The following is a 9,818-nucleotide window of genomic DNA, read 5'->3' as shown; positions in this document are numbered from 1 at the left end:
TCTTTCTTTTTCTTTTTCTTTTCTTTCTTTTTTTTTTTTTTTAAGAAAAATAGTCCTTCAGAGATTTTGGTGAGAAATTATTGCCTCTAGGAGTTGTTAACTGTTTGCAAATATTTTATCTTTAAGCATTTGCATTAGTGGATGCTATTATTTTAATTAATGTTGCATATAAAAATATTTTAATAGCAATTTATTCTGAATATATTAAGGCTAAACAGGCATAATATTTGATTTACAAATATGAATTAAATACCTGAAGAATTAAAAACTTTTATAATAAAAATATAAAGTTTTGTGAGTGAATTTTAAATATAAATTTGATGTAAAATCTGGTACTGTTTTGTTACATTGTGTATCACAGAAGAATCCTGAATATTACTTGACTGTTCTGCATGGTCTACGTAACACTATGGCCCTCATACATAATTTTCAGAGGCCAATGATTTCTGTCCATCTTTATTCACTGCTGTAAGTCTACAGGGTCTAGAAATAGAGTTTGATATATAGTAGACACATAAAAATGTTTGTTGAAGGAAGAAATATACCATTATCTTTGACTACTAGGTCAATAGACATACAATTTTGAGTATAAATCCTGTAATTCAATATGATTCCCTTTGCTCTTTATTAAATATATGGTCAGCCACTGAGGAAATGGGAGTTACTTCATTTAAATTTAAAAAAGAGTAAGAATAAAATGACATTTATAAGAATGCTTTTCTAGGAGACAATACAATGAGGATGAGGACATTTCTACAGCCTTAATTAGGTTGTTTTTATTAATTTGAGGATTAAAATGGTTGTTGTTGCTATGTTTTTAATTGTTTTTCTTCCCAATGTTCCAAAACAATGAAATGTAATAAATAAATAAATAAATATTCAGGTACTGTTCTGGATTGACTGAGTGGAGTGTGGAAATCCAACCTGAGAAGCAAAGCTGAAGATCCCTTGGCCAATATCTATTCTACTTATTTTCTTGCCCTGTGTATTTTATCCCCTACTTACCCCAATAAAAAACCACCACCTTCACACACACCCCAAAATGTATATAGACTTGACTTTATACTGGACTCCTTGAGAACTCTCTTCTAGTTTTTTAATCTGTAAAATTGTTGTTAAGATTAAACTTATATAGCTGTCAGAAATGCCTCTCTTTTGACATGTCTAAAAATCCTTAGGAAAATTTGTTAATCATTTCCCAATTTAGCAAAGATGACTTAGAATGTCAGTAATTGGGATGTTAAAAAAAAAGAAAGAAAAATAAATTTGGAAGCTTAATTGATGCTTCAATACATTTAAAAAGTGACTTCCCTTGATACTGCTGACCGTGTTTAAAGGTGATGCCTGAACACAGAATGAAGGGTCTCATCTCCTTCTGACAATGAAACTGAACATTCAGCAAAATCTTTTGTTATCTCTTGCTGCTTGTAATCTGACCAACTGTCACAAAGCATTGTCTCTTTAGCCTGACAAGTACTAAAATACCCTGAGGAACCCTGTTTTGTTGCGATCTGGCAAAGCAATGATTAGAATAATGACAGTTTGAAGGAGGCAATGTATGTGCAAAGCCTCTTAACTCTGTAGTGCTCTGTACATGCGAGCTGTTTTTATTACCCATAACTGAAGTTGTCATGACTTACTATTTTCTCTGCTGGGTGAGAAAGTCTTTATTTAACCCAGGCTTCCTTTTGCATTGGCTGAGAATGTATGTCTCATGGACATTAACTGTGACAGTTTTCTGGAAAGCTTCTTCTTGTTTGTAATATCTTTGGGGAGGTTTTCTTAAGGTTACAAATCTAGTTTCAGAAGGTGGCTTTTTAGCTGGTAAATGAATTATTTGTGAAGGAAGGTCACTGTGCGATGTATTATTGAAAACACTGAAGAAGATGCAGTTTGCTGACTTTTTCAGAAAATAGTGATTCCTGCATATTTTAATATTAATAGAACCTAGAGTTTGTAGTGGAAAGAGTTAAGAAACAGAAAGAAAAGAATTTGAGTTTAATGAGGAAATGCTAGAAGGCATGCTCATTAGTACCCACTGGAACTTTAACCCTCAAGAGTACAGAAACCTTTCTCTGTGTCAACACTAATTCACATATTCGTTCCTCCCTTACAAATAGATAGAGAAACTAAATCCGTCCTTTGTCCTCCTCCTTTCACTTGGTATCTCTTTGTGTGTTTTGGCATACATGTGTCCTGTGTTCTCAGAAGTAGTCACTTTGTATTTGAGTATATAAAATGGCATTTTTAGAATCAAATTATCAGTATGTGACAAATTAGCAGTTGAAATTTTCCTACTCATTTCCTCAGTCCCTATTCATCATATTTTTTTCCTGCAATTCTCTGCTCCTTATGTAGCTACTATTGAGAGGTGCTTCCCCCAACAGGAAGTAGAATAGGCAAATGGGAAGAAATCCTGCTCTGTGATGGTCTCCCATTGACATACCCTCAAATAGCTTAGCTCAGAATCTCTGCTCTCTGGTCAGTAGTGGAATGAACATTAGCTTATGTGATAAATGGAATAGCTAAACTAAATTTCTGTAGACAAATAGATGATTAATCCATATAAAACTCATACATAATATGATCTATTAATATTATCTACTTTTATCTAACATTTGTGCTAACTTTAAGGAGTCACATGCACATCCTTATTCTTTCCTGGAATTGTCCTATAAAATTATATCTTCTCACCTTACAATCTCACTGAAATGTTAGGTGTGCATGATTTGTTAGAGGGTCTGAGATAACTGTCCCTCAAATACGTGCTGTCAAAGATACGTAGTTTTGTAAATGCACCTTACAAGTCTGTAAATATTGCATTTGTTTTCTAAGAGCCTACTATGTATTTTGAAGACACAACATACAAATAGTAGACCTTTGCAAATGGTGATTATCTGGTAATTTTTGTAATAGGCCATATTTGCATAATTTGCACAATATTCTGCAGTTAGTACAAACTCAAGTTTTCAGTCAAAATCTAAGCCATCAAGGATCTTGTCTCCTACCCTGTGATCCCACCATTGTTAATAATGGCTGCTGTACACCAGGCATCACATGGATAGTTCTGGCATAGACAAAGATGCAGAGCAGGAGTACTCTGGTTCATTGGCCAAACTTGAATACATGGCTCAGTTTTTATAATATCTAATAACACATGTGGGCACACTTCTATCTTCCACATGTCAGAATTATTCGTGAAGGAAGGTCACTGTGCAATGTATTATTGTTCTGTTTGCTATTTGAGATGCAGCAACTCATTTGGAAAGTAGCCATTTGTCATTTAGCAGAATTACTCAGGGAAAGTTGAAGAAAATATTACGAAAAATACCCTGCATATCATAATCTCCTTTTAAAAAAAGTAAAACATTTGTGGGCACAAAAAGAAAGATGATTCTGTAATGTCACAAGTGTTTATCTCAGTTAAACCTAGATGGAGGATCTGCAGGCACTCTGGAACATCCTGTCCCTAAAGACAAGTGTGGCAGAAGTCTCACTCTGTCCTTAGGCAGGCAGCGCTCCAACTGTCATCTAGGAATACTGAAGTAAATTCAAACCTAGGAGAGTTTTATATTCATAAGAACCAGGGAACAAGGCTCATTAATGTGCTTATAAGACCTAAAAAGGAGCCAACGATGTGTCTCTTATTTCCCCACTGAGAAATCCATCAGATTTTTGTTCAGGCACACAATTGCCAAAATCCTTTTCTCTATTTCTGAATCTTAGCTCCTCAGCAGTGATAAAAGAATAACTGTTGGAAACATTTCCCTTAAATATTTATCCTGTCAATTATAATCATCAGAGTTTTAAAAATTCTTTGGCTTCCATATTGCTTTTTAGTATGATGTACTTTCACGCTATTCTATTTTTGTGCAAATCCATATAATTTAAGAACAAAGATTTCTGAAGCTAGAATAAACTTCAAAATCACTTCTTCAAGGCTTCTTGTCATGAGGCAGGCAAGATTATACTATACTCATTTCAGGGAAGATATCCTAAATCCAAAATGGCTTTTATACTCTGTTTAAGGGGGGAAAGTGCAAATGAGTGTTGAGAGGAATTGATACAACTCAGTCTTGGAAGTCAGATCAGCAATGAGCTGGCTGCTGGATTTCCAGGCATGAGTGGCATATAAGGATATTTTACAGTCGCCTTTCTAAAAATGATGTGAGCAAGGGTTCATAAATGAGGTGTCAGAGACAAACTGGTACTATGTGTTGCGTGAATCACAAATGATTGAGTGAAACCCTTACTGATTGAGTGATGGAATGAATGAATGAATGGAGAATGAATGGAGACTCTAACCAACAATACAGTTCAATTGAGGATATTCATTCAAGCATGAAGCCATTGCTGAGAGTTAATGCAACTGAGTAACAGGATAACAGGAATGAATCAGGAACCAAGTTACTCAGACCCCATATTTGTCTTTTCTCATGGACATTCTAATACTCCTATTCAGAAAAGTGACACAGACATACCCCTAGTTCTAATTTTGGTACCAGTTCAAATAAATGATTGCCTATGCTATTCCTAGGTTCCACGATGGATATAGAAAAGAATAGACTAGTCAAATTCCTAATGCAAGAAAAATGTGAAAGAATCATTTTGTCTGAAAACAGAATCCAACAATATTAAAAGGGGTACAGTGGTGAAAGGCGTTGAAAATCCAATGTTGGTTGATTCTGCTGGAGAGTCCTTAATTAAGGATGACTGGACCAGAGATTAGGGTTTTGTCCTTTCAGTAGAAATGATTAGAAAAAGAAGTAGGTCAGATCAGCGATTGACTTGACTTGTAGTCACTTGACTTACTGGTTCTTTTGTTTTTAAGTTATTATTTGCTAAAATGTTCAATGCACAAAGTTTTAAATATTAAGAATATTTTATAGCTTTATAATAACATTGAAAAGAACCCTGCTCTATCACTCCACACTTCTGATTATTGTTTCTTATGGATAGCTGTTTTAGACATTTCTTGTAATAATCACCTCTGCATGTCTGTTTATATGATGTTCTGATCTCTTTAGTTTTAGATGTTATCTATTGAGCTATTAGATAATATGAGGATTTTGTTTCCTCAACTAGACTAGCATTTCATCCTAAACCCATTTCTCTTCTTCTGATGCTTCCTAGAGTTAGTACATTAAAATTACTATCTAATGCATACATTATTATCTCAATGAAAATACCACATACAACTAGCCCCTTTAATCTACAAAAAAAAAATTACATTTCCTTTCTTATTAACTTGATTTTGTTTTGCTTTGTTATAGTTAAATAGCCTTAACCAGTTGTGTTGGCACCTGCATAACATCCTGGCCATCAAGGGGCTGATGTTGTAGGATTGCTTTCATTGAGAAAATGAAGACCAGTGTGGTCAAATTAGAAAGCCCTCCATCTCAATTAAAAAAAAAAAGTCCAATTTTTTATTCATTTTGTTTTCTATACATCTATGTGAATTTATTATCAAATCTGAAAATGTAAATCAATGTTTTTTTTTTTTTTTAACATTCTTTGCATCATTCTTAATCAGAGGCTGTATCCCTGCTCTGGCATATCCTACCCTGGTTCTTCTCTGAGCCCTTCACAAAACCCTGAGGATTACCTTTACCTATTGCCTGCGCTTAATCTCTAGTGTTCTCAACCCTATGTCATTTCTTTCTTGATGATCTTACTGGTGTTGATAGAATGTATTTTTCAATATGCTTTTAGGAAGAAATGATTGTAGGTAAACATGTTGAAAATTGTGCATTATTTAAAGTTCCTTCCATCCTTGGTTGATGTTGGATACCAAATTCTCCAAACTGGAAATTAATGCCCACCCCCCGAATTTCTAAGTCATTACTTAGCTACTTTCTGTTTTCCAGGGTTGCTTTTGTGAAGCATAACATCTCTGGAAATTTTGAAATATTCCTTGTGTGATATTTGTATTTAGAATTTCACTGTGTAATACCTTGGTGAGAATTTTAATTTTATCCTCTGGTGTATGAGTTTTGTAGGACCACTATATCAAAATGTCACAGGATTGGTACCTTCTGGAGATTGAAAATCCAAGATCAAGGTGCTCACATTTTGGTCTCTCCTGAGTCCTCTTTGCTTGGCTTGTAGATGGTCACCTCTACACACATTTTTCTCTATGTGAGCATGCCCCTGGTGTGTCTTTGTGTGTTCAAAATTTCCTCTTCTCATCAACACACAGGTCAGATTGGATTAGTAACCATCCTAACCACCTCCCCTCTTGAAAGGTATTTATTTACAAATACAGTCACCTTCTAAGGTACTGTATGTTAAATTTGAACATACAAATTTAAGGGCATAATTCAGCATATGCGTCTTAGAGTTAGCCCTTTAATTCTGAGATATTTCCTTGAATCATTATGATTAATACTTTTTATGGTATACTCTATCAATTTTCTTTCTTTTTTGAGATTTTTATCATATAGATACTGAATATCTTAATCTTCTAGTGTTTGAATCTTTTCTTTCCATTTTTTCATTATATTTTTCCTTGCTTTCCCAGTAAAGATAGTGAACTTTATTTTTTATATTGATTTTATTTGTGTATTGCAGTATCTCTTTTTAACAGATGTTTTGTATTAGCTCTTCTTATTTCATTTAGTTTAACCATTTTCCTTACCCATGAAATATAATGATATGTTGTTTTTAATTTTTTTCTGCTTTTAGCATTTTCTCTTTTTCATTTTATATCTTAGAGTTTTTGCTCAGATGATTGGTGATATTTATCCACTTAAATTTAAGAATGAGACACCATAAATATTATTGGAAGTTTTGCAACTATGGATGAGTTTTATCAACTATCTGGTTCCATTATGGGATGTTCTCTTCTTGGAAAAAAACAATCTGTTAGTATTTGTAAATTATTCTTTAATATCTTCTCCATAGCTAAATCCCCTAAATTCTGACCACAGCACAGAAACCAATATTTCATAATTTTCAAAATCTATGGAATAGAGGATTATATGCTTTCTAGCAAATATAGTCACTGTACCTCCTTATTTTTTTGAGTCTTGGACCTCTGGCAAGGTATCTGTGTTTTCTGATACTGCTAAGTCCAGAGTGTCTATGCTTTAACTTCTTCACAATAAACTCTATTTTCTGGAAGTTTATAAACTTGATCTGGGAGACTAATTGCTCTATATAAAGGTTTGCAACCCATCCTGTCTGCCTTTCTCCTGTCATTTTGTACCTTATTAAACTTTTTGTGCCATTTTATGGAGGTTTTTATGAGTAAGAGAAGGAAATCATGGATGTTCAATTCATCATCATTATCCAGAATTCATTACTCAGGCCCAGGTTAGGGACAGGAGTAACTCCATAGCAGTGACTCTCAGCCAAGGACACTTGACAATTTTGAACTCTTTTTTGTTGTATGTATTCTGCTAAATATTCTACAGTGCACGACACAGACCTCCTCCCCCAAGAAGAGAATAATTTAGCCCAAAATTTCTATTGTGTTACAGTTAAGAAAGCCTGTCCTAATGGGAATTTAAAAGGCTGTCTGTAGGGGAAATTAAAAGATGTTAAAGATTTAAAGGATTTGTACATGAAGAGAAAGTCAAATGCTAAAGGGTATAGTAAAGCTTGGAAGTTTTTGTATAAAAAAATAGAAAAAACTCCATTGTGAGCATTTGTTTTAAATATCTTAGTAAATATTTAGACTGACATTTGTGTTCAGTTAAAAATTTTAAGACAAGAAGTTAATAAAAATATCCACATATATTAATTAGGAAAATGAATATACCACGTGCTTCTCAACTCCTTATGGACATTAGAGTCAAGTGCAAAACTTTGAAAAATAAATAGTGTTGCCTATATACTACACAAACAAATTGAATCAGCATCTCTTGGGGACATATCCTAATAGCATTGTTTCTAGAAAAGTCCCCAAATGATTCTAACGCGCAGTCAGGTTTTTCAATCACTGATCTAGAGCAAATATTCAAGTTCTTTTCACAGCCACCTAATGGTTTATTACTGTTTATTTGATGCATTGTGTTCTCCTTTCTGACCTTTCTTACATCATGAGAAAAATTAAACTATTGTATGTGCATTATGATATTGGCATATGGCTCCTTTCTCTTTTGTTAAATAAAAAACAAAGCTATCTCTTTTTAATCTGTCCTTCTTTGTAATGTTTTCTTTTCACTTTCATTAGAAAGTAAAGTTGTGGTCATTTTAAGCAGTAGTTTTTTTTAACTTTATATATCTGTGGTGATTTATTTCCTGTCCTTTTAATAATGCTTACATAATGCCTGCTTAGCAGTGGGTCATCTATCTCAATTTCTTTGACCTTCTATTTGGTTTCCCTCAAAGTGACCATATTCCTTCCTTGCATAGATATTACCTGATTTTTGCCACTACAAATATTGATAACATGAAAAGAACTTTTTAGAGTAAGTTAAAATAATTAATACATTTTCTGACTTTAATAAGATTTTGGAAATCATGAGTTCAATGTCTGTATTAATCATTAATATGATACATAAAGTTGTAATCATTAATATCAGTTTCATTAAGACTAGAGAATAAGAGAAAAATCCAAATTTATAATAATATATAAAAATTTTTAAATGACACAATTGCCACATAATATTTGAAAGTAACAATGTCAATAATAGCTAGCTGAGATTTATTAAAAACTTACTATGCACATGGCATATAACATGAATTAATTGATGTAATCTAAATTAATCTGTTTAACATAATCTATCCATGTAGTAGGTACCATTTGAAGAATGAGGATACAAAGGCATAGAAAGGAATATATTGCCTGAAGACATAAAACTGACATGCAAGGCATAAGGATTTTATCTCAAGAGACAATGTTCTTCATCACTTTCTACTAACTTGGAATTTATAAACGTGCAAATTCATAGAGCAAAGTTACTGAAAAATAGAAAGTCAAAATCAGATACTGTTTTGTAAAAATATTCAGTACTTTATATTTTCCTAATTATTTTATAATTTTGTGTTGGAAAATAATTAACATGATTGATCTTAGATATATTTACAACTGTATAACATCTGTTTGTTTAAAAACAAGTATGTAATGAAATTAATATTTGAATATATCTTCCTGTACATATTTATTTTCATGGATTTTCAACTACAAATGATAAAAATGTACAGATATGGACCGTTTATATTGGTTTATTTGTCTTTAAGACTGCCAAATCACTTTAATGTCAACTGATATATAGTTATTAAGAATCATGTAACTATTTCTTACACTGGCCACTATGAAATGTTCACAATTAAATTTACAATAACATTTCATTCTAAAATTCCAATATTCTTGGGTTTTTTTCCTCATTTGACAAGCTACTGTAGTGGACATTGGATTTATCCAAGATTCAGTGTAAGATAAACATTTCCTAGATCTATGGGATTTAGCAAGTTGCTTAATGTCTCTGAGTTTAAACAACCTAATTCATTGCTGTGCAGAGGAAGACTGCTCCTTATAGCCTCCCCAAGGTTCTATCTATCCCTGTACCAGGCCCTCAATTCCATCATCACCACCAGCTGAGTCATATTTCTAGAACAAAAAGGCCTATAGATTCTATTATTCTCCTTTTAACTCTATTCTGAAAACATTCTTTTTTTATTAGTTGCTCAAGACAATACAAATGATCTTGACATATCATACATTTGATTCAAATAGGGTATGAATTCTCATTTTTCCATGTGTACACATTGCAGGATCACATTGGTTATATAGCCATGTGTGTGTGTGTGTATGTATGTGTATATATATATATATATATATATATATATATATATATATATATATCTCAATA

Source organism: Callospermophilus lateralis, chromosome 8 (assembly GCF_048772815.1).
Source record: "Callospermophilus lateralis isolate mCalLat2 chromosome 8, mCalLat2.hap1, whole genome shotgun sequence".
Taxonomy (NCBI): domain Eukaryota; kingdom Metazoa; phylum Chordata; class Mammalia; order Rodentia; family Sciuridae; genus Callospermophilus; species Callospermophilus lateralis.
Note: the sequence above shows the minus strand (reverse complement) of the source record.